Raw genomic sequence first — 26,526 nt, 5'->3', positions numbered from 1 at the left:
GTTCCTCTGCACAAGCTCTCTCTCTTTGCCTACCACCAGCCATGTAAGATGTGACTTGCTCCTTCTTGCCTTCTGCCATGATTGTGAGGCCTCTCCAGCCAAGAGCAACTCTAAGTCCATTAAACCTCTTTTTCTTCCTAGTTTCAGGTATGTCTTTACCAAGAGCATGAAAATGGACTAATAAAGCAGGGAAATATAAATCAAGAAAAAAATAGATGCTATTTTACTTCTATTTCACTGGCAATATTTCAGTGGTAAACAATAACGATCTCAGAACAAAGTGAATGCAAAATAGCTCTTCTACATTGCTGGTGCCATTTCACTTGTTAGTATATATGTGCAAAAGAAACTCTTGTGCTAGCAAAATGGAATACACACATAATAATTTTCATAGTGATTCTAATCACAATAACTGTCCCTTCAAAATAATTTAAATTATCTATGGTGCAGTGATACAAGGGAATATTTTAAAAAACAGTCAAAAATTTTCTACATGAACAAAAACTGTTTAAAAAGTGAAAATGAGTCCAAAATATAATGCTGTTTTAATGAAATTAGAAATAAATAAAGTAAAAACATGTTTTTTTATAATACATATAAATTCAACTAAATCACAGAAAAAGAAAGAGTGAATGAGGGACACAACTTCTGTAATATTGGCCAAGTCTTTCAGGGAAAGTCAGGACAATGAGTTGCTAGAGAAAATTATATTTACACATATGTTACTGTCATTATTGAGTTCCCAATTTTCGTTTTTGGTGTTAGATTGACAGGTACTTCTTATAATGTTAAAAATAACTATTTAAATGGCTAAACAAAAGCAAACCATAAATGGACTAGTACCAAAGAAGGATAAGAGGATAGGCCGGGTGTGGTGGCTCACGCCTATTATCCCAGCACTTTGGGAGGCTGAGGCGGGTGGATCACGAGGTCAAGAGATAGAGACCATCCTGGTCAACGAGGTGAAGCCCCATCTTTACTAAAAATATAAAAATTAGCTGGGCATGGTGGTGTGCGCCTGTAGTTCCAGCTACTTGGGAGGCTGAGGCAGGAGAATTGCTTGAACCCAGAAGGCAGAGGTTGCGGTGAGCCGAGATCATGCCATTGCACTCCAGTCTGGGTAACAACAGTGAAACTCCATCTCAAAAACAAAAGAGGATAAAGTATGAGGTGTGGGTGCTATCTTACATAGAGGATCCGAAAAGGCCATTTTCCAAAACATTGCAGAAAAAAAAAATTCTCACAAATCAACCTGTTCACATTCCTCTTAGTTCAAAACTCCAAAGCCTCCTTATTTCCCATAGAAGAAAAGTAATCTAAATTCTTAAAATGTTAACACAAGGCTTTTTATGAACTGACTTCTGCCTTTGTATACAGACTCATCACCTTTGATAATCATTCTACTTGAGTTTGCATTTCATACCCTAGAAATTATTGCAACTTCCCTGAACCCATTCTGGTCTCTCATGAGACCTGCACTTTCATTCCTTCTGGTAAAAATTCAAGTAATCAAGGAGACCCAAAATGACTGAATAGAAACTGCTCTGGAGTGGAGTTCCCAGTGAGAACAATGCAGAGGGTCAGTGATCACCATATTTCCAAACTAGTTTTTACTGCCCACAGATCAGGAGATTCACAGGCCAAAAAGTGCCATGAGTTTCCAGCACGGCTGTTTCAGCTGACACTGTGGGTTTCCAGACAAAAACTCACACAAATTTGGGTGGCCATTTCAACTGGCACCTAGAACACCTGGGAGACAGAGCTGCCCATTCAACTGAAAAAGAAGGGGCTGAAACAGGGAGCCAGGTGATTTGGCTCAGCAGGTCCCACCACCACAAAGACCAGCAATCTGAAGTGCTCTGGACTGAGAGTTTTGCAGCAAGTGCAGCTGGACCAGGGATGGTCCAGCTCAGTGCGGGGAAAGGCATCTGCCATTACCAAGTCAGTCCAGCACTACTGAGGCAGTCCGCCATTACAAGGCAGTCCACCATTACCGAGGCAGTCCGCCATTACTGAGACAATTCACCATTACTGAGGCAGTCTGTCATTACCAAGGCAGTCCACCATTGCCACCATTACCAAGACAGTTTTAACTGTACCTCTGTAAATAAAACCACAAGGAAGTTTACACAGCAGCTGGCAGAGCCAGCCGCAGCTCAGCCATGCCTCTGCTGGTAGACTGTGACTAGACTACCTCCTTGCTGGTCAGGGCACCTCCGCAAAAAAGGCAGCAGCAAATTAGAAATGTATAAATAAAGCCCCACCTTCCCAGGGCAGAGTACCTGAGAAAAGAGGCAGTTATGAGTTCCACTGCTGCAGACTTAAACATACCTCCCCAGCATATCAGAATGGAACAGCAGAGCTCACAGTACAGCACTTGAACTCCTATAAGGGACAGACTGTCTCCTCAAGCAGCTCCCTGACTCCTGTATATCCAAAGAGACACCTTATAAAGGAGAGCCCAGGCTGACATCTGGCAGGTACCCTTCTGGGACAAAGATAACAGAAGAATAAACCAGCAGCAACACTTACTGTTCTGTAGCCCCCATGGGTGATATGCAGGCAAGCAGGGTCTGGAGTTAGAGGGGCCTGACTATTAGAAGGATAACTAAAAAACAAAGATATAGCTTCAACATCAACAAAAAGGACATCCACTCAGAGACCCCATCCAAAAGTCACCAATCACAAACACATTAGGTAAATAATTCCATGAATATGGGAAGAAACCAGTGCAAGAAGGATGAAAACCAAAAACCAGAATGCCTCTCCTCCTTCATGGGATCACAACTCCTCAACATCAAGGGAACAAAGCTGAATGATGAATGAGTCTGATAAATTGACAGAAACAGGCTTTGGAAGGTGGGTAATAACAAACTTCTCTGATAAAAGAACATGTTATAACCCAAAGAAAAGAAACTAAGAACCTTTAAAAAAGGTTAGATGAAATGCTAATGAGAATAAATAGCTTAGAGAAGAACATAAATAATGTGATGGAGCTGAAAAACACAGCATGAGAACTTCATGAAGCATACACAAGTTTCAATAGCCAAATCCACCAAGCAGAAGAAAGGATATCAGAGACTGAAGATCAACTCAATGAAATAAATTGAGAAGGCAGTTTAGAGAAAAAAAAGAGTGAAAAGAAATGAACAAAGCCTTCATGAAATATGGGATTATGTGAAAAGTCCTAATCAACGTTTGATTAATATACCTGAATCTGACAGGAAAATGAATACAAGCTGGAAAACACTCTTCAGGATATTATCCAGGAGAACTTCTCCAACCTAGAAAGGCAAGCCAACATTCAAGTCCAGGAAATGCCGAGAATACCACAAAAGTATTCCTCAAGAAGAGCAACCCCAAGGCACATAATCATCAGATTCACCAGGGATGAAATGAAGGAGAAAATCCTCATGGCAGTCAGAGAGAAAGGTCAGGTTACCAACAAAGGGAAGCCCATCAGACTCACAGCGGATCTCTCAGCAGAAATCCTGCAAGCAAGAAGAGAGTGGGGGCCTATATTGAACATCTTTAAAGAAAAGAGCTCTCAACCTAGAATTTCATATCCAGCCAAACTAAGCTTCATAAGTGAAGGAGAAATAAAATCCTTTACAAACAAGCAATTTCTGAGATGTTTTGTCACCACCAGGCCTGCCTTACAAGAGTTCCTGAAAGAAGCCCTAAACATGGCAAGGAACAACCAGTACCAGTCACCCAAAAACATACCAAATGGTAAAATCTATCAACACAATGAAGAAACTGCATCAACTAATGGTCAAAACAACCAGCTAGCTTCAAAATGGCAGGATCAAATTCATATATAGCAATATTAAAGTTAAATGTAAAAGGGCTAAATGCCCCAATCAAAAGACATGGAATGGCAAATTGGATAAAAAGTCAAAACTCATCAGTGTGCTGTATTCAGGAAATCCCTCTCACATGCAAGGACACACATAGGCTCAAAATGAAGGGATGGAGGAAGATTTACCAAGCAAATGAAGAACAACAACAACAACAAAAAACCCAGAGTTGCAATTCTACTGTCTGAAAAAATGAACTTTAAATGAACAAAGATCAAAAGAGACAAAGAAGGGCATTACACAATAGTAAAAGAATCAATGCAACAAAAGCTAATGATCCTAAATATATATGAACCCAATACAGGAGCACCCAGATACATAAAGCAAATTCTTAAAGACCTACAAAGAGACTTAGACTCCCACACAATAACAGTGGGAGACTTTAACACTCTGCTGTCAATATTAAACAGATCAACTAGACAGAAAATTAACAAGGTTATTCAGGACTTGAACTCAAATCTGGACAAATCGAACCTAATATACATCTGTAGAATGCTCCAACCCAAATACACAGAATATACATTCTTCTCAGCACCACATTGCATGTACTCCAAAATTTACCAAATAATTGGAAGTAAATCACTCCTCAGCAAATGCAAAAGAATAGAAATCAAAACAAACAGTCTCTCAGACCACAGTGTAAACAAATTAGAATTCAGGATTAAGAAACTAACTCAGAACCGCAGAACTTCATGGAAACTGAACAACTGGCTCCTGAATGTCGACTGGATAAACAGTGAAATGAAGGCAGAAATAAAGGTGTTCTTTGAAACCAATGAGAATGAAGACACAACATTCCAGAATCTCCAGGATACATTTAAAGCCAAGTCTAGAGGAAAATTTATAGCAATAAACGCCCACATGAGAAGCAAGGAAACATCTAAAATCGACACCCTCTCATCAAAATTGAAAGAGCTAGAGGAACAAGATTAAAAAAACTCAAAAGCTAGCAGAAGACAAGAAATTACTAAGATCAGAAAAAAACTGAAGGAGATAGAGACACAAAAATCTCTTCAAATATCAGTAAATCTAGGAGTTGATTTTTTGAAAAGATCAACAAAATACACAGACCACTAGCCAGATTAGTAAAAAAGAAGAGAGAAGAAGCAAACAGATGTAGTAAAAAATGATAAAGTGGATATTACCACAGATTCCACAGAAATACAAATTACTTTCAGAGATTACTACAAACAACTCTATGCACATAAACCAGTAAACCTGGAAGAAATGGATAAATTCCTGAACACTTGCACCCTCCCAAGCCTAAACCAGGAAGAAGTTGAAACCCTGAATAGATCAGTAACAAGGGCTGAAATTGAGGAAGTAATTAATAGCCTACCAACCCAAAAAGCCCAGGTCCAAATGGGTTCACAGCCTAATTCTACCATACATACAAAGTGGAGCTGGTACCACTCCTTCTGAAACTATTCAAAACAACCCAAAAAGAGGGAATCTTTCCCACATCATTTTATGAGACCAACATCATCCTGATACCAAAACCTGGCAGAGACTCAACAAAAAAAAGAAAACTCAGCCAATAGCCATGATGAACATACAAGCAAAAATCTTCAATAAAATACTGGCAAACTGATTGCAACAGCACATCTAAAAGCTTATTCATCATGATTAAGTAGGCTTCATCCCAGAAATGCAAGCCTGGTTTGATGTACACAAGTCTATAATCCACCACATAAACAGAACCAAAGACAAAAACCACATGATTAACTCAATAGATACAGAGAAGTCCTTGGACAAAAATCAACAGCACTTTATGCTAAAAACTCTCAATAAATTGGGTATCAAAGGAATGTATCGCAAAATAATAAAAGCTATTTATGACAAACCCACAAACAATATACTGAACAGGAAAAAACTGGCACAAGACAAGGATGCCCCTCTCTCTCCATTCCTATTCAGTATAGTATTGGAAGTTCTAGCCAGAGCAATCATCAAGAAAAAGAAATAAAGGGTATTGAATTAGGAAAAAAGGAAGTAATGTTGTCTCTATTTGCAGATGACATGATTGTATATTTAGAAGACCCCATCATCTCAGCCCAAAATCTCCTTAAACTTAGAACAAAGTCTCAGGATACAAAATCAATGTGCAGAAATCACAAGGTTCCTTTACACCAATAACAGACTAACAGCCAAATCAAGAGCTAACTCCAATTCACAATTACTACAAAGAGAATAAAATACCTGGGAATACAACTAACAATGGATGTAAAGGAACTATTCAAGGAGAATTACAAACCACTGCTCAAGGAAATAAGAGACGACACAGATGGAGAAACACTCCATGCTCATGGTTAGGAAGAAACAATATTGTGAAAATGGCCATACCGACCAAAGTAATTTATAGGTTCAATGCTATCCCTGTCAACCTACCAATGACCCTCTTCACAGAACTGGAAAAACCCACCTTAAACATATGGAACCAAAAGAGAGCCCGCATAGCCAAGACAGTCCTAAGCAAAAAGAACAAAGTGGGAGGCATCATGCTACCTGACTTCAAACTATACTACAAGACTACAGTAATCAAAACAGCATGGTATTGGTACCAAAACTGAGATAGAGACCAATGGAACAGAACAGAGGCCTCAGAGGCAATGCTACACATCTATAACCATTTGATCTTTGAGAAACCTGACAAAAACAAGCAACGTAGAAAGGATTCCCTGTTCAATAATTGGTGTTCAGAAAACTGGCTAGCCATATGCAGAAAAGAGAAATTGGACTTTTTCCTGACACCTTACATGAAAATTAACTCCACATGGATTAGAGACTTAAACATAAGATCTAACACCATAAAAACCCAAGAAGAAAACTGAGACTAAATCATTCAGGCACAGATGTAGGCAAGGACTTCATGACTAAAACACTAAAAGCACCAGCAACACAAGCCAAACTAGACAAATGTGATCTAATTAAACTCCACAGCTTCTGCACAAGCTTCTGCACAGCAAAAGAAACAATCATTAGAGTGAACTGTGAACCAACAGAATGGGAAAAAATTTTTTTGCAATCTACACATCTGACAAAGGGCTAATATCTAGAATCTACAAATAACTAAAACAGATTTACAAGAGAAAACAAACAAACTCATGCAAAAGTGAGAGAAGGATATGAACAGATTTTTTCAAAAGAAGACATATATGAGGCCAACAAACATATGAAAAAATGCTCATCATCACTGTTCATTAGAGAAATGCAAATCAAAACCACATTGAGATACCATCTCAAGGCAGTTAGAATGGCAATCATTAAAAAATCAGGAGAAAACAGATGCTGCAGAGGTTGTGGAGAAATAGGAACACTTTTACACTGTTGGTGGGAGTGTAAATTAGTTCAACCATTGTGGAAGAAAGTGTGGTGATTCCTCAGGGATCTAGAAATAGAAATTTTATTTGATCCAGCAATCCCATTACTGAATATATATCCAAAGTATTATAAATCATTCTATTATAAAGACACATGCACAAATATGTTTGTTGTGGCACTGTTTACAATAACAAAGACCTGGAACAAACCCAAATGTCCATTGATGATAGACTGCACAGGAAAAATGTGTCACATATACACCATGGAATACTATGCAGCCATAAAAATGATGAGTTTGTGTCCTTTGTAGGCACATGGATGAATCTAGAAACCATCATTCTCAGCAAACTGATGCAGAAATGGAAAACCAAACACCACGTGTTCTCACTCAGAGACCAGTGTTGAACAATGAGAACACAAGGACACATGGAGGGGAGCATCACACACTGGGGTCTGTTGGGGGCTATGGGAGGGATAGCAGGGGTTGGGGAGGGATAACATGGGGAGAAATGCCAGATATAGGTGACGGGGGAAGGGAGGCAGAAAGCCATATTGCCATGTATGTACCTATACAACAATCCTGCATGACCTGGACATGTACCCCAGAACCTAAAGTATAAAAAAAAATTCAAATTGTCTTTTTTTGGGATGTCTTTCCTGATTTCACTAGAAAATTCAGAGGCATCTCATTCTGTTTTTGTCATCAATCATTCCCTAGTTATTTATTAGAAGCCTGCTACATGCAGCTACTAGTTTATATTCAATGCAATATTGCTGCAATTTCAATGTTTTGTCAGTATTGCATGTATGGCTTCTTACACTTCAAGCTTCTTGGTGGCAGTGTGTTTCCATCTTTCAACATCTAAGATAATTTCTGTTACATGGTAATTAGTCAATACTATATTGATAATTTCTGTTATATAATACTTGGTAAATCCTATATTGACAGTAAAATATTTGTAGAATGAAAAACTGAAAGAATGAGAAAATGAATGAATGAGTGAATGAATAAATATCCTCCTAATAATGATTATAGGCTCAGATCAAAGCTTTATCCTTACTGGCTGAATTTCCAAACAGTCCTAAGCCCAACAGAATAAATCTAGTGCATACCTCTCTTATAGTCCTTGTTGTATCATTCGTTTTTTTTTTTTTTTTTTTTTTTTTGAGACGGAGTTTCGTTCTTGTTACCCAGGCTGGAGTGCAATGGCGTGATCTTGGCTCACCACAACCTCTGCCTCCCGGGTTCAGGCAATTCTCCTGCCTCAGCCTCCCGAGTAGCTGGGATTACAGGCACACACCACCATGCCCAGCTAATAATTTTTTATATTTTTAGTAGAGATGGGGTTTCACCATGTTGACCAGGATGGTCTCGATCTCTTGACCTCGTGATCCCCCCACCTCGGCCTCCCAAAGTGCTGGGATTACAGGCTTGAGCCACCATGCCCGGCCATCATTCTTTAATTAATAAATATTTACTAAGAGACTATTTTGGTTAAGGCACTGAAAATGCACTCAGACAAATAGAGTCCCTGCTTCCATGAAGTCTCCATTAATAAACAATCACAAATTGTGCTGCTGCAATAATTACTTGTAGAGTTTTTCTATTGGATACTTATATCTCTTAAGGATAGGATGAACTGCAATTTACCTTTGGACCTACATTTTTCAGAGCAAGTTGATACTCAGTTCACCATAATTGGCTACATTCAGATGAACAGACATTTGGTCTAAGTTGGCTGGGTAGAATTACTTAATTATGTATATTAGTAATCTAAATCCTAGTAATTAATAGATAAGAACCACTACTTTATATTTTAGGTGTGGTCTTCTCTGAAATACAGTACACATATAAATTAAAGAAGTTGAAGAACTGTTCACTAGATATTCAATTCCAAGCATCACATTCTACTTTTAATTTGTAAATAAAAGCATTACATACTGAGATTTTTAAGACTGAAAGAAACAAGTTTTTTAAATTTAGAATCAGTTTATTATTTAGAGTAATTTAGGATTAGTGAAAGATATTGTGGCTTTCACCAGATGTGCAAATTTGGGGAAAATCACTTAAGCTTTGTTCTCTTTATTTGTAAAAGTGTTATTAATAATGCCTGCTGCAACAACCCCATATGAAAATTGCAGTAAGTGGAAAAGAAGAGAAAGGGAAAGCTCTTCAAATCTCAAAAGGGCAATGCAAATAAGGGATTTTACTAAAATACAAGCCCCACAGAGGCAAGAATTTTTACTTTTTATTCACTGCTAAATTCCCAGCATCTAGACCAGTATTAGACACAGAGCTGGCACTCTATAAATACTTGTGAAATACCTTCATTACATATTGCTGGCAATAATATATATATTAAAGAATCAAATGATAAAATAATTTTAATAAATCCAAAATGTTTTCCTGCTAATTGCAAATCTCCAAACTAAACCCTAAAACTGCAGATGTTTGAGGAGTTTCTAAATTTGAAAGAAATTTATTTTTTTGGATTAATCAATGAAGAATAGCACTACATTTATGAAATCCAAAAAATTTCCCTGTATAATATTTAATGTGGGTTGCAACTAAAGATTAAGAGAAAAAAAAAGGCAGTGCTTTGATGATGACTAACTATTAAAGTGTGTGTGTGTGCACGCATGTACGCACTGCTGTGTGTCTGTGTGTGTGTGTCTTTAGAGAACATCCCTGTTTAATTCAGCAGCTCAAAAGTAGGTTATCATTAGTTTAATCTTAATATGATCCACTATGTTTATTGGCATTATTGAGCATTCAAAGCAGCTCAGTGCAATCTGCATCATTAAAACTTTTTGGACTTTGCTCTGTTTCTATAAGATCTCATTTAGTCCACTCCCACCAAATGGATCTAGTTACCTTGTAAGCCTATATCTCATCTTAGTAATATATTCATCTCCCTCTCTTCCTTTCTAAAACTACTATACCATAAGAAAGTTCTCAGCTAGCCATACTGGAGTATCAGTTCTCAACAGGTGCTTCAAGAGTTTTGTGCTATTTTTTCACAATTCTCCATGATCTATTAAACAAGAAACCAATCAATGAAATATTTCTTAAAAGACTTATTATGGTTCTCTATATGTATAAATTAGCGGAAAAAGTAATATTTGAAGACAGATTCTGCCTCATTATGATGATAGAGGTGTATTAAGTGCAGCAATTATTAGAATTCTGGCTGATAGAATGGTGTCATTCTCTCACAGAAAAACCCTGAATAATATGAGTCATCATATGAATTATTTATCATTCACAAAATAATATTTGTTGGCATGCATTGTTAAGAATAATGTTGTCAAATGGAAAATGTCACTCCAGATTTGGCATATTTATTCCTTCAACAACCCTAGCCTGGCAAGGGTGCTTATTACAAGTCAATAATTGAAACAAGTGGCAAGTTGGGGCCACAGGTCCCCAGGGTTCAGAATTTTATATTCTAATGTGTACTCTTCTCTTTCCAGAGAAAGCAATGTAGCTCCCACTGGAGCAGACCCTGGTCTGAAGTCGGTAGGAGATCTGGCTAAGTAAGGTGAGTTTTGGGACGTAGCCTTATGTTTCTTTCGCTTAAATAACAACATTCATTGTCTCCACAACCACCTTCTGGTTGCTAATAACCTCAGCCAATAACAGATTTACGTTTTCTAGGAATTTGGTTTTACTGAAACTAACTTGGGCTGTGCAGCCTTCTGTTAGATTGTCTGTAATACTTACTGATTTCTTTATGACCCTTCTCAACAAAACCAAGCCAATGAAACCTTCAACTATTACCTTGACATGGTGAGTAGATGACATCCTTACCAAAGGGAAGAAATTCTCTGCGGAGGTCAAGTAGGCATCACATGTATTGAATAGAATCTGTTTTTTCTACCTCCTACAAAGCAAAAAAAGCCCATGGAAAGTGTACTTACATGCAGTAATGAGGCTAGGTAAGCATTTCCTGGAGGTGCTAGCCAATAAATATCAATTAAATTTAATAAATAATTAGACCTGAGATGTCATATGTTAAAAAATAGCTCATTAGTATATTTTTCTTTTGCTTGTGTTAATCTGATTTTCTGCAGGATAGATTTTACTTCTCTGAGAAATACATTTTTTTATAATTTCTCATATAGTGATGTACCCAAGGCAGGGAATTCTTTTGTAGCAAAGGCAGGAACATAGCCTTTGTATTTTCTAGCACCCAGTAAGATACTGACAAGTAAAAGTCAGGTAGTATTTGCACACATGAATAAATAAATAGCTTAGGCAATGTGATTTTTTTAAAATTAATTAATAAACAATTTAATAGATAGAAATGCAAATTTAAGTTATTCTGGACCAGTGGAAGGGGTGTGAAAGATGGAGTCCATTTTTAGTTTGAATTCACATAACGTATAACATCTATATAAAGACAAAAAATGTACATTGTTTTATAGACTTCAGGGTAAATGAATCAAATACCTTAAAATTAATGTGCCAAAAGGCTCAGAAAGTAAAACTTCTCTATGATGTGCTTCATGGAATAATAGTATGTGTTAAGAGATATTTGCGTAAAATGATTAAGTAACAAACATCAATTTGACGTTTTCCTTCATAGATCTTCTCAGAGTTTCTTTTCTACCTGCAAAGTTATTTACCTTTGTTATTTCTCCCATACTTCTCCGTATGGTCAGTGAATGTAGGGACTGTGTTGCTTTGCTCATCTCTCAATATCAGTGCCTAGCACAGTTGGATGTTATTGTCTAATGTTTTGCTTGTAATCAAAATAAGAAAACAATAATGATATCCTGACATTAATTTAAACCTCTGTTCTAAGTGATAAGTAATTACCATAAAGTCCAATAAACATTCAGACATGTATGGTGAAAATACAACAGAAAAGATAAAATCAGAATATTTTTCTAGCTTTGTTACTAACTCACTTTATGCTTTGGACACGATCCTTAATTTCACTGTGTTATTTCTTCATTTGTAAAATATGTAAGGATCATCCATCTGATATCATATGTAAATAGAAAGGAAGTCGTAGAATTTAAATTGAAAGAAGCTGGGAAAGATACCCATCCTGTCTAGCTGAAAGAGTTGTCTGTGAGACTAGCTATGTTTGTGAGACTATGCCCTTTTAGCTTCCATTACTTTAACAAAATTGCCTTCTCAAAGATTTTTTCATTTCCTTAAGGACTGAAATTGTAAGAACCTTACTTATTGTTCTATCTCCAGATGACTATTGTGATGTCAAGAACAAAGTAGACACTCAAAAAATATTTGTTAATAGAATTAAGATAAATAATTGCTAAGTTCATTGTTCCTTTATTCACCCCTTTGGTGTCCGTGAAACATTGCTAATGACCTTGACCGCCTCATCCCTCCTGAAATTTCCCTTATTAATAGCATCTGTGATACTACACAGATGTTACATTTGTTTTTGTCTCACCCCTTCATCCTTTTCTTCTTGCCTTCTTGATGTCTTGCTCTCTTCTTCCTAATTCCTCAAATACATGTGCTACTCAAGATTCAGTGCATGATTTTCTTCTCTGTATTCTCTACAGGGTTTGTTATTCAATACCTTCCAGTGATTTCCATTAGAAGCATTGTCTAGATAACTTCTGGATTTATGTTTCTGGTCCCATAGTCTAGGGAGATAAATGAATTGCAAAACTTAATTAAAGGAAAGAGGCTACACCTAGAGGGAATTATAGGACCTAGCCAGAATAATTCCATAAAAAATGGAAGAGTACACATGGATTAGATTCTTAGGGTGCTGGATCAAGGAGTGTTGGATATACACTTGCATAAAAAATAGTACAGTCATTCGCTGCATAATGAGGTTTTGGTCAACTATAGACTGCACATGTGACTGTGGTCTCACAAGATTATAATTCCATATTTTTACCTTACCTTTTCTATGTTTAGATACCCAAACTCTTACCATTGTTTTACAATTGCCACTTCTCAATGCTCAGTGTCACATGTCTAAGACATTTCTGTATATTTTCAATCATTAGCCCTCAAATACCTTCAAGTCACATTGTCAAAAGTAAACTCATTATTTCTCTTTGCTCCCAAACAAGCCTTCCCATATCTTCGGTAGCCTTCATAATAGCATTATTTATCTTATTAAGCTTTCCTAAATCTTCATAGAAAACCCATCACAATCTGGTCAAATCATTCTGTGGAATTTTGTTATGTGCTTCTTTCCCCATTTCCACTGTCACATCCTAGTTCAGACAACTGATGCTGTCTGGATTACAGCATTCTCATTGGTGTCACGTCTTGAGATTCTCCCTGTGGGCCACCATTACCATGAAAAGAGGGAGAAGGAAACTAGCATGATATGCCCTTGTCATTGTAATTTGTTAGAGAAATACAAATATGAATAGGTCTTCAAGGATTTTACTCTTCAGTGGGAAATAAGTGTACATACAAAAGACTGCAATAAGTTATGGTAAGTCTAAGGCCAAATGATCCATAGCATGTTCTGAGGAAATCACCTAGATTAGAGGCTCTACATGGACTCAGGCTTTTTTCCCACTACTCACACTTCCTGCTACCCAGAAGACAGAAGAGCATTTGTATGAGTCAGTCCAAGTACACAATTCAGGCACAGTGTTTTTCAGCCTGAACAGCCATAAGGAAGGCATCAGTGACCGCTGTTAGAGTTGTCTAAGTGAAATGGGGTTAGGAAAGTCAGAAAGCAGTTGGGTGATTTCTGAGCTAGATTAAAGAAGCAGAGACAAGGACTGTGGTAGATGCCATGATATACTGCTAGATATCCTAACAGAAATATCATCAGAAGAATCTTCCCCCCAGGTTCTGGGAGTTCTGCCAGGAGACCCGCCTCAGCTGTCAAGCCTCTTTATGGATTGCCTCAGATGAAGAAAATTATTTTGCTGAAGGTCATGCTTTCTTCCTGGGGCTGTGCGTATTCAATGTTGATCAACAGAGGGGTGGAAAGGCCTAGTTTCTTCAGCCCAACACGAGCCATTTCAGCTCCAGAACTCCAGAACCTCCCTTAGGGTGACCTGAGGCCTTTGTTGGGGCTGCATCACAATTCAGCTTCTCCTTATGTCCAACCCTGCCTCATGCCCTTTAGCCTTCTTGTTAGTGAATGCCTCCAAAGGAACCAAATCTGTGACCGCTGATACCAGGAGCAGCCCAAGAAACTAAAATGAGGTTTTGGAGCCCTATAAGTGGTGGTAGGTAGAATATTGAACGTCCTTGGAGCATAGTAGCAGGGTGACTGTTAAAACATTGTTTGATGATGAACTGGGATGGTATGAGAATGAAAGGACACACAGTGGCTGGCACAATGTGTCCAGAGTTTGAGGAATATTGGGGAAATAATAACTCTAAGGACAATGGCATTGGGGGACTACTGCTAAGCCCAACTTACGTTCTGGCAAGAAGATAATAAAACACTGATAGTTCTTAATAGGTGACTCAGAACCAAGTGTAGAAACCAAATCAAGGGGATTCGTATCCCCTGCAGTGGGTTGTCAGTGAAAGTTGATGAGGCACAGGAGTCTAAGAGTAAGAGTCAGTAAGCACTACAGAAAACAAAAATTTCAACAAAGCAGGTCTGTTATTCCAAGGTCATGGTAATAATTAATAAAGAATGGGACCCTAACACATGGGACATGGACATTAATGTGGATTCACCTGAAAATCTTGAAACCCTGGATTTCCATGAACCAAATGAGCTTGCAAAAATAGCTTACTCCTCCTTATTAAGATATATCAATCCCCGCCCCCCCACAGACACGCACCATTGATTGAGGATAATTTAGAGGCCTCTTCCCTACAAAATAAAATAAAATGCACTCCCACTCAGTATCTGCTCCCTACTACCTACCCTTTTAGCCACTGAGCCAATCACTTATGTTGAGTCAAAATATAACCCAGTTGGAGAAACTGGGCCTGCAAATAAAGGAAAGAGGCTATATGGCTAGAGGGAATTACAGGACCTAGTCAACATAATTCTATAATTAATTGAAGAGTACACATGGACTAGATTCTTCAGGTGCTGGATCAAGGAGTGTTGGATATACACTCCTTGCATAAAAGAAAGTACAGTCATTAACTGCATAATGAGGTTTTGGTCAACTACAGACTGCACATGTGACAGTGGTCTCATAAGATTATAATGCCATATTTTTACCATACCTTTTCTATGTTTAGATACCCAAACTCTTACCATTGTTTTACAATTGCCTGTGGTATTTGATACAGTAACATGCTGTACACATTTGTGGCCTGGAAGCACTAGTCTACATCATACAGCCTAGATGTGTGGTAGGCTATACCATTGGGGTTTGTGTAAGCACACCCTATGATGTCTGTACAACAATGAAATTGCTCAGAATGTATTCCTGTCATTAAGGAATACAACACATTTCTCAGAGTGTATTCCTGTCATTAAGCAATGTATGACTGCATATTGATATAGGAGCCCTCTCCTAAGATATAAGAGTTGATACCCTGGTAAGTTGTTCAGAGATGGTACAGGCATGCTGAAAGATGGCTTTTCTAAGTGCAGAAAATTCACTATCCCACACTAAATTAAATGGAAAAGCTAGAATTGTTACATCAGGGTGATAGATTAAAGAAAGAAAATGCTTGAAAAAGTGAGCATGTTAAAGTGGGTATACCATAAAACACTACAAAATCACCAGAGGACAATATTCAGTACGAGGACCTAGATGATATACCATTTCCACAAGCAAAATGGAATGTGCTAGTGAGAGAGCCACAAACATCACCACATTTAATGGTGCAGGGCAAGGCTCATGGTAGAAGATTCCCTTACCCAAATATTCTACTAGTAACAACAGATCTGTAAGTTCCCCCAAACAAGACGGGGCAGGTGGCATCTTCTCAGAAGTAAAGTGAGTTCAATCATCAAAATGAATTTGAGATAACAAGACCTTGTTTCTCCAGAAAAAGGAAAAAGGAAAAGGAAAAAAATGAGCCAAGTGTGGTGATGTGCGACCATAGTCCTTGCTACTTAGGAAACTGAGACGGGAAGATGCCTGAGCCTGGGAGTTCAAGGCTACAGTGAGCAATGATCACACCGCTGCACTCCATCCTGGACAACAAAGCAAGACCCTGTCTCAAAAAAAAGAGAAAGTCAAAACTAGTAACAAGATGGCAGAGACCGGGCCTGACCTTCTGAGAATTATGGAGGTAGTTAAGAGAGCAAAGTTTTCATTAAAGCAAAATAGATAGAGAGACATTAATGATATTGCTTAATCTGTACAATCAGGAGCAGTAAGAGAGAAAAGATTAGGAGGAAAGAAGCAATTGTCCCCCAAAGAATGTCATAATCTTTTTCTCTTGTTCCAAACCTGAGACAGATTTTGGACCCAATAACAAGTACTGAATTCACCAGGTGAGTTGATCAGTATTGCACAACTGGTAAGTATTAAAGAAAGGTGTTAAACCAATTCTGATTATGTGATACTACTACTTCTCAACAACTTTCCCACAGCCACATCTTTTTCTTGCTATGGTCTTAGAAGGCCCCTGGAATATGGCCTCAATTTATCTATTGAGAATTGTTTTGTAGACCACTGTTTCAAAGTAGGAACATTTTGGTTATACTGTACTCCTCAAATCACCCTACATGTAGGGTACAGCTCCTGCTGTCTTCTCATGGGAGCATAATTCCTCAAATGAAGCTCAATCAGAAGAGAAGAAATAAAGGCCATCTTTTTAATGAAAACCTGTAAGGTTTAAGAACAAAAGTGATTACTCCCACATTTAAATTATTGTCATACTTACATCTCTCTTATGACACATTGCTGTACTTGAATGGTACCAGATGGTAAGTTCTGGGAACAGCAAGTCTTTTTCTACACTCCACACGTAGTATAGAAACCACCAGTAGGAAATTGCCAATAAATATAGTCCAAATAAATGACTGGTGGATAACTAAGCATTGTGAGAAAATATGAAAGCTGTGTACAATTATAAAGTATTATGATCTATGTTTTAAATTCTAAAGATTTTATTCAACAAACAAATAAAATAGGCTCTCACCTGATACAGACCCATATTTAGATCCTTGTTTTATAAGATTGGCAAGATATTTATTTCCTCAGAACCTTAGTCCACTCACTTGTCAACCCATATAGGGTCCCCACTAACTCTGAATGGAATACATACATTGACTTACCAGCCCAAAAGTTGCTCAAGGTTAAATATCTTCTATGGCTTCATTCTTTCTTTCTTTAACTCCTTTTAACTTCCCTTTCCTTATGAGAATATTTATAATTGGAAGTACTTGTTTGTTGGTTTTCATGTATCCAAAATATCATATATAACAATCTAGGGTACTATCTGGTATTCATTTCTGTATACAAGTAATCATGTTAATCCATGATATATCATATGGATATTTTAACATGTTGTGTATCTTTTTTTAAGTTTATGGAGTAAAAAGTCTGCACTAAATGATCTCTAAGACTCCTTAATAATGTCTATAAAGCTATACAAAAAAGGTCATCTTTTATATCTCTAGCATTAGCATTTGCATATCAATTCGTAGTCATATAACTAGAAGTAGAAAAACATGGAAGTGTTCAAAAATCAGCTAAAAATAAAGTAATTCTAAGGTAGAATTAGACAAATAACCATAATAATATTCATCAGCTCATCTATTTCCTTTTGAGATTATCTGTGTTGAAGAGGTGAAAAATCTAACCCATTGCACTACAAGCATTGTGATACAGCATTTCATGTGACTCTTCATTGCCACTGTATATTGCAACCAAACTGAAAAGGGAGCAAAAACAGTCACTTTTCCAGGACCCAAAGGCTCTATGCTTGGGAAATCTTTTTTTTTTTTTTGTCCATATGAATTGAGGGAGTGTTCGCAGAAGAGTGAACTGAATGAGGAAGGGTGCTTGAGGACTGCATTTTGGATGATGTTGGCCTGATTCTTAAACCATTCTTTTTTTTTTTTTTAATGCAGGTTTATTTGGGTGATTGTTTAGCAATAATCTCCCTTGCCATCTGCAAAAGCCCGGGTATCCCATTACAAGTCCTGGCACTTAGAAGGGGTTGCACCTTAGGGATTTTTTTTGTTATTTTTTTGGAGAGAAGGAAAGAAAAAAACGGAGTGAAGGAGAGGAAGAAAGAGGAAGAAAAAGAGGGAGAGAGAATGGAAATGTTGCTTTATTCTAAAAAATGGGTATTAATAATGGCCAATCAATGTTTCATTTAAACTGATGAGTAGGTGTGATGTGGTATTGACAAGAATGTATATTTTGTGTATTTAAAGTGGAGAGCTCTATAAATATTTATTAAGTTTACTTGTTCCGGATCTGAGTTCGAGTCCTGGATATCCTTCTTAATTTTCTGTTTCATTTAGTCTAAGTCTCTATGTATCTGGGTGTTAGGATCGTTAGCTCTTATTGTTGCATTGATCCTTTTACCATTATATCTTTGTTGCTTTAAAATCTATTTTATCAGATGCGAGAATTGCAAGTCCTGCTTTTTATTGATTGATTGATTGATTGATTGTTGCTCTCCATATGGTTGGTAAATCTTTCTCCATCTCTGTTGTGAGTCTTTGTGTATCCTTGAATGTGAAATGGGTCTGGATGTAGCATACTGTTGGGTTTTGGCTGTATCTTTTGATTGGGGAATTTAGTTAATTTAAATTTAGGATTACTGCCATTTGATGTTAACTGGCTGTTTTATCCATTCGTTGATGTAAATTCTTCTTTATGTTGATGCTCTTTACTTTTTGGTATATTTTTAGAAAGGCTAATACTGGTTGTTTCTTTCTATGTGTAATGCTTCTTTCAGAAGAGCAGGCCTAATGGTAATAAAATCTCTGAGTACTTGTTTGTTCATAAAAGATTTTATTTTTCCTTCAGTTGTGAAGCTTAGTTTGGCTGGATATGAAATTCTGGGCTGAAAGTTCTGTTCTTTAAGGATGTTGAATATTGGCCCCCACTCTCTTCTGGCTTGTAGGGTTTCTGCTGAGAGATCTGCTGTAAGTCTGATAGGCTTGCCCTTGTGGGTAACCTGACCTTTCTCTCTGTTTGCCCTTAGTATTTTCTCCTTTGTTTCAACCCTGTGTGAATCTAATGATTATGTGCCTTGGGGTTGCTTTTCTTGAGGAATATCTTTGTGGTGTTCTCTGTATTACCTGGGGTTGAATATTGTCCTGCTTTGCTAGTTTAGGAAAATTTTCCTGAATAATATCCTGAAGAATATTTTCCAGCTTGGATTCATTCTCTCCGTCACATTCAGGTACACCTATCAAATGTAAATTAGGTCTTTTCACATAGTCCCACATTTCTTGGAGACTTTGCTCATTCCTTTTTATCCTTTTTTCTCTAATCTTGTCTTCTCATTTTATTTCATTAAGTTGGTCTTCGACCTCTGATATCCTTTCTTCTGCTTGATCAATTTGAGTGTTTAAAACTGTGCATACTTCTCAGAGTTCCCATATTGTATCCTTCAGTTCCATTAATTCACTTATATTCCTCTCTAAATTGTCTAGTCTCATTAGGATTTCATCAAACCTTTTTTCAAAGTTCTTAGTTTCTTTACATTGGGCTACAACTTGTTCTTTTAACTCACAGAAGTTTCTTATTATCCATCGTCTGAAGCCTGATTCTGTTAATGGGATGCAGTCGTTCTCCATCAAGCCTTGTTCCCTTGTTGATGAGGAACTGTGATCCTCTTTAGAGGGAGAGGGATTCTGATATTGAGTATTCTTAGCCTTTTGACACTGTTTCTTCACATCATTGTAAATTATCTTCCACTTCCCTCCCTCCCTCCCTCCCTCCCTCCCTCCCTTCCTTCCTTCCTCTTTCACATTCATCCTTAAGAACTCTGTGCAACTTCTTTTCAGTGCCATTATATTTCATTGCTTTGGAATGAATAGCTGAAAAAAATATATATGCCCTTTCTCTCATTAGCTAGTTACATTTGTTGCAAGCTCTGTACTGAAGAATGACTGCCCTAAGAGGAGGTGGCAGGATTAATTATCAATCCTTAGTAAAATTTATATTAACATATAATAAGAAAACAAACCAGTTAAGAGCCTCCTATCTTAGTGGATTAATTAGGTCAGATCAAGTGAAGAGTTAAGAATAAGCATTAGAAACCTGTCAACAAAGAGATGAGAAACAAAATCTCAGGTGTATTCATTTGAAATAATTTATTATCTGAAAAAAATGCCACTTTTTAAACTGCAAAGAGGAATTTCGGTCTGAAGTTTGGGCTTATTCATTAATATTCTAATCTGTGAATGTATGGAACAGGCAAACAGAAAGCAAACACGCTTTATGAGAAATGAGGTCTTAATAATGTCAAATAGGAATTTTATTTTAAAACTCTTAGTTCATAAAAACTAGGCAGCAGGGGAAACTGCTGAACAAGTACAACTTTAAAATGAACAATTCTTATTGGAAGAGAATGACACCAAAGAGGGAGAAGAAAATGGAAAGATGAAATTATATATGACAACTCTATGGAATATTAATAACTTACGTAAAAGAATAACTCTTTTTCTAAGAAAAACATACTCTTTTGATTCATGTTAGTTCTTCTAGGTACCACCTCTTAAACTGGGCTTTCAAACAGTTTATTCATATTTAAAAATTAGTGGAATATAAAGAATTTGATGATTAGCACCTTAAACTTTTCACTTCCATCTCATGTTCAGTCCCTCCTCCCAATAAACCTTGTGACACATTATACAATATCCAGAATTTGGAAAGTTAGCTGGTAATGGGATTGGAAGAGATTAATGTCACCATCTGCAAACGTGAAAAAAGGCAGCAAGATCCCCAAAATGATCTGGATATACAAAGTGCTGAAATGCAGCGAAAACACTGCATAGTGTTCCTTTTTGGAGCTCAGACTCAAGATGAAAAATGGGCTGTGGTTTGATAACTCAAAATTAACTTTTGGCAAGTTAGAGCTAATCATTGCCCTATTTCCAACTCAACTGTCAGCATAAAGTCCTCAGCGAATTCATAGTTCAATGAGCAACACAAGATATAATATAATACATACATAAACACAAAAACATGTATTGTTCAAAATTTAACATTTCATGAGTACCTCTCATGGGCCAGATACTGTGCTTTGTGTTGGAGGTTGAAGAAAGGAAATAAAAATACTGATTTTACTCAGGGACTCACTGGTGAGTAACCATGAGAATAAAGTTATACTCTTTAGTGCTAACAAGCCTTAGAAGAGGAAAAGTCAGAGGAAAAAAATGGATTTGTAAATAGAGATAAAACTTATGTGACTTTCCTTTCTTAAAAATACAGAATATTAAAATAAGTCTGCTAGTGGAAGACATAAATTAACTTTAGAAATGGAAGGGGACTCAGAAATTATTTACTGAAGCCCATCAATTTTCCTCTGAAAAAACTAAGTCTAGAGATATAAAATGAATTGCAAAACTCATAGGGCTTTGTCCATCAGTTGTTATCTGTGAAAATTTGGGTAATTTTTAATTATCTCTCTGAGTCTCAGGTTCTTGACCTGTAACATAGCAATAATAACACTGGATTGTTTTGAGTACTGAATAATGAAATATACACAAAGAGATTAAAACAGTGCCTGGCACATAGTAAGTACTCACTAGAAGTAAGCTCTCAACATTGATGCTCTTGGCAAGAAGGCCAGAACTTGGCTTTGATGGTTCTGTCAAGAGCTCTCTGTTCATGCCACACTTCCCTCAAGGCATGTGGGTTGACCCTAACACTTGCATAGCACAACTTCAAAATGACTCTGCAATAGTATCTTATTAGTCAGAGTGCTTAACAAATATTTAAACAAGGAAAATTATAGGAAAGCAATAGTAGAGTCAGAAGCAAACATGTGGAAGGAGGGTTCAGTGAATGTTAGGAAAACAATGAATCTCAAAGTTCTTACTGACTCACTTTAAAAAACTGTCAGCAACCACAGGGATCACCTGGAGATATGAAAGGAAGAGAAAACGCTGATTTCTTTGGTTCTTATTTTACTTTTCCATCCTTGTTCAGAACAATGAAACGACACTGGTATAGAAAAATGGAAATCCAATCTAAGTGAGCCCTTGAAAGAGTACCTTATCTCTCTTGATAAAAATATCATATCCTGGGGATTTTGAAAGGCTTTTATGTTCCATCACCAGAAGATTATTAGAGCAGTTTAGTGTATATATATATATATATATATATATATATATATATATAGTAGTAATTGAGAACAGAGAATTTAGGATCAGATAAGAAATCACTTTGAACAAAAGCTCTGCTCAGTTCTATGTAAGGCAGTTAAGGATGGTACCTCCTTCACAACAAATGCTTAAACGATTAAACAAGTTAATGTCTCAAATATGCATCAGAAGTACCCAAATGTTAACAATTCTAAGATCTATAGTAGATACTAGTCAAACAATAGTAATAATCATGTTTAACCTACCTGATGACTTAAAAATAAACATAACAATGACGTCTTACTTCTCAAAGTTGTATCACTCAAAAATTAAACCATGAGAGTTTTTCAGAAGTGTATAAAAGCAGGTCCAAGGAGACAGGGGAAGGGTCATTGCAGTTGGCACTCATGACGGAAGAGAGAACAGGATATGGGAACAGCAAGAGGGAATATGCAGGAGAGAATATGCATATAAGGAAAGGAAATTTCACCATACCCTGAAACTGCAGCGAGGACAAAACTGATATTAAGGAGATCATGCTGTCAAAAACTGAAAGAGGAAAAAAAGCCTTGGAGATGCTTTCCTTGAAAAATATTAAGTATTCTAGCAACATTTCCTTTATCAAATTGGAATTTTGATGTATAAATCTGTAACTAAATTAAAATCTGTAGGAGAAAAATTGTAATAGAAAAAGATGCTATCACTACAGACATTCCAGGCAACTCGGTGGTTTTTGTGAAGCAGACTTGGGAAAGGCAGGCTATTATCATCTGGAGCCATTATAGGAGATCACTGTCAGGAGTGGGAAGGCACTTTTGGTCCTGAGCAGGCAGCTTGTCTTGAGGATATCACACCTTAAAAAAAGTTTTACGTGAATCTCCCAATCTGGGAAAGAATAATATGACCTATGCCTCTTCTTAGAAGATGAAAATACAACCTGGATTTAATGGAAAATATCTAAGACTAAAACCCAAATATGCAAATCTTCACAGACAATATTATACTATAGTAACAATCGTGTGATATTCTTGTTATCTAGGAGCTTATTGGTCATCAATCAATAACTATCTGAAAGTATATGTTGTTTACATGTAAATCTTCAAATCTACTTTCTCTGGGGAGCCCAAAATGTTAATCAATATTTGTGAAATAGTACATTTGTTGAAGTAACTAAAAATTAGTAATCTTTGGAAATTGAGCTTTCACAGAGTTAAATATTTTCTTTAATTAAATATCATCTATTAAGTGGATTAGTTACTAAGTCATCACCATCACAAGCCCTCCTAAAAAGCCAGAGTCATCATGTGTATTCAGTCTACATATTTACTTTGAATAATTCTTGTGACAGCATAACAAATGTGATTTGTCTGCAAACAACCCAAGCCCATCCAGAGAGATTTGGGATTTTTAAATCCTGCTCTCAGTAAGTTGCCATTTGTATAGCTAAACACCAACAGAGAGGGGTCGTGATCAATCCCAAACCGTCATGACGTGCTTGAAGAGGGGCGGAAACTCCTGAAAGCAAGGAAAGCAAGAACACTGTGCCTGCCTTTAGCTAAAAAGAAACAGTTATTGAGGTAAGTAAAAAATGTATCTTGATATCACATCACTCAGCCTCCCCAGGAATTTTGTGAGAATCTAGACAAATTTGACAGAGACAGCTGCAGAACTTTATAGTTGACAATTAAGAAGTGCTGAGATTCACTGGTGTAAAACTGCTGCATTTAGGACCTGAAGCTGCAAAAGCAGCTGTGCCAGCGTCCCAGCTCAGCACTTTCTCTTCCAGCCACCCACTACCAAGCCATGAGCAAGAGCTCAGAAGAGAGGCTGGCAAGGCCACCAGATCTGGTATACATTCAAAAAACGAAGGCCACCAGACTGAACTCTGCTACTTTTGAGAAAGGCTCTGCAGATACATGGACAGAGTGGAGACAGTTGTTTTCTCAACAGATTATGCATTATCATGCATGATGACAATAAAAGTGTCCAGCATTCAGTGTAGGGGTCAGAAATATTTTTTTCTAAGGAGCTAGATAATAAATATTTGAAGATTTTTGAACCAAGAGGCAAAATTGAGGATATTATGTAGCCACTTTATTAAAAAAAAAGAGAGAGAAAAATCACAAATATTTTACAGAAGAAATGCAAAACTCTATAGACACTGAAATCTGTATATTTGTTGCAAAATACTATTCTTTTGTTTTCAACTATTTTAAAATATGAAAATTATATCTTATGGAGTGTACAAAACACCTACTGGGCTGGATTTGGCTCCTACACTGTCATCTCTTACTTATTATGTAGCCTAGCTCATGAAAAGCTATTAATAAATGCTACTATTATTATTAATTATTTTAAATTATTAATACTTAATACAACATTATTGCACATAGTAGCTTCCCAATCAGAATTTCTTCTGATCTACTAAGGCAGTAGATCAGAGCATGAAGATGTTCATCTGGAGACCACCATGAGCAATGCAGATGTTCATCTGGAGACCACCATGATGGCTTTGAACCAAAATGCAAACATGTAAAAAGCAATGCGTTTTCACGTAAGTACTTACAACAAGTTGGCATTTATTTCTCCCACAAGCACTCATTAAATACAAATATACATTAAGCACTGCATCCTGAGAACTACAGCACAAATAAAGCCATGTCCTTATCTTGGAATTGCTTACAAAGTAAGCGTAAGTTTAGACGCATAAATAGATACATGATAACTGGTCGTGACAAGGTGGTAATTGCCCAAATAGAGGTTTGAAGAAGAACGTTGTGAAAGCATAATCCACAAAGAGTTTCTCTCAGGAAATATATATGAATTTTCAGTTCAAGGACTGAAGTTAAGACCAATTAAGCTCCATCAGTAGAATTTTAGACTCCAGCCAGATATTTGAAAGGCAGGATTTGAGAAGCATTTTCTCTAATCCTCACACCATATTAGAGCAATAAGAGAGCTCAGGCAGAGGATTAGCCTTGGAGACAAGGATAGATAATCTTCCTTCCTCAGAGAAGAAAAAGAGGGAAGAGAGGTAAAGAAAAGGAATTGGTTTTGAGTCTGAAAATTTGGAAATCAAAGTTACTCAGTTTGGACTATTCTCAGGACAGAGTAACGAGTAAAATTAAAATGATTAGGTTAGAATTCTGTGATGCATCTGCTGTCCAGAAAACCAAACCTCATGACTGACAGCTATGCATAGACTAGCAAGATACAGAGTCATTGCAGGGTATCTTTATTCAGAGCAAATGGCAGCAACTGGGGTGCTGGCAAAGCATCATGGAACATCAAAGAAAAACAGAAATGGGCTCAAGATTTTGAAAACTGTTGATGTCAACATTGCTAATCATATCGTACATCTATATGGGGGGGCATTTGAGAGCAAGATTTGGCTAATGAACTGGAAAAGGGATCACAACTCAAATGCTTACTGAGTCAGGAAGAGGGAAAAAATGAACAATGATGTACATATATAAGACAGTAGTAAGCAAAGTTTATCGCAAGTAGCGGGAGAGAGCACTGACTAAATGTGTTTATTAATAGAAGCAAATCAACTAAACAAAACATCTACATTTAATCTAGATTACCACAAGGTAAGTAGCATATCTATTTATTAAAAGAGTATGGATCGAAAGTTGGAAGGACAAGATGCTGTATTCAGAGAAAAAAAAAACCATACTTGGTCATTTATCTGAAATTCAAATTTAACTGGGTATCTTTATTTTATCTAACAACCATTTTTACATGACAAAAAAAGCGATTTTGCAGGTATAATTAAGCTTTCTAATTGAGAGAGTGAGCTTCCACTTAATCAAAAGGGAGATTATCATGTGTGAGATTCATTTAATCAGGTGAGACCTTTAAAGAAGGTGAAGTATCAGTGGGATTTTCCCATGGCCACCAGGACAAAGGATAAACCATGTTATAAACCTCTTTAGGAAGTAATGGCCTCTAGAAGCTGAGGGACTCAGTCCTACAGTAGGATAAAACTCAATTCTGCTACCAACCACATGAACTCAAAAGAGTACTCATGTGAGCTTCAGATGAGACTTTAGCCCCAATTGACATCTTGATTGCAGCCTGGTAAGACCTGACCACAGGAATCAGCTAAGTGATATGCAAACTCCCAACCAATGGAAACTGAGATACTAAATTTAAATTGTTTTAAGCCACTAAACTTG

The 26,526-nt window shown here is 36.9% G+C and overlaps 1 long non-coding RNA gene across 1 annotated transcript in view; it reads left to right on the top strand.

Moving 5' to 3' along the window:
• Positions 1–26,526, top strand: part of LOC118152313 (uncharacterized) — a 135,595-nt gene that overhangs the window by 94,766 nt on the left and 14,303 nt on the right. Inside the window, exon 3 of the long non-coding RNA XR_004740957.3 lies at positions 10,656–10,723. This is a non-coding gene — a long non-coding RNA (uncharacterized LOC118152313). The remainder of the gene's footprint in view (positions 1–10,655; positions 10,724–26,526) is intronic.

This window comes from Callithrix jacchus, chromosome 3, assembly GCF_049354715.1.
Source record: "Callithrix jacchus isolate 240 chromosome 3, calJac240_pri, whole genome shotgun sequence".
In the NCBI taxonomy this organism is placed as follows: Eukaryota; Metazoa; Chordata; class Mammalia; order Primates; family Cebidae; genus Callithrix; species Callithrix jacchus.
The sequence above is the reverse complement of the archived record's forward strand: the minus strand, read 5'-3'. Positions and strand labels throughout refer to the sequence as shown.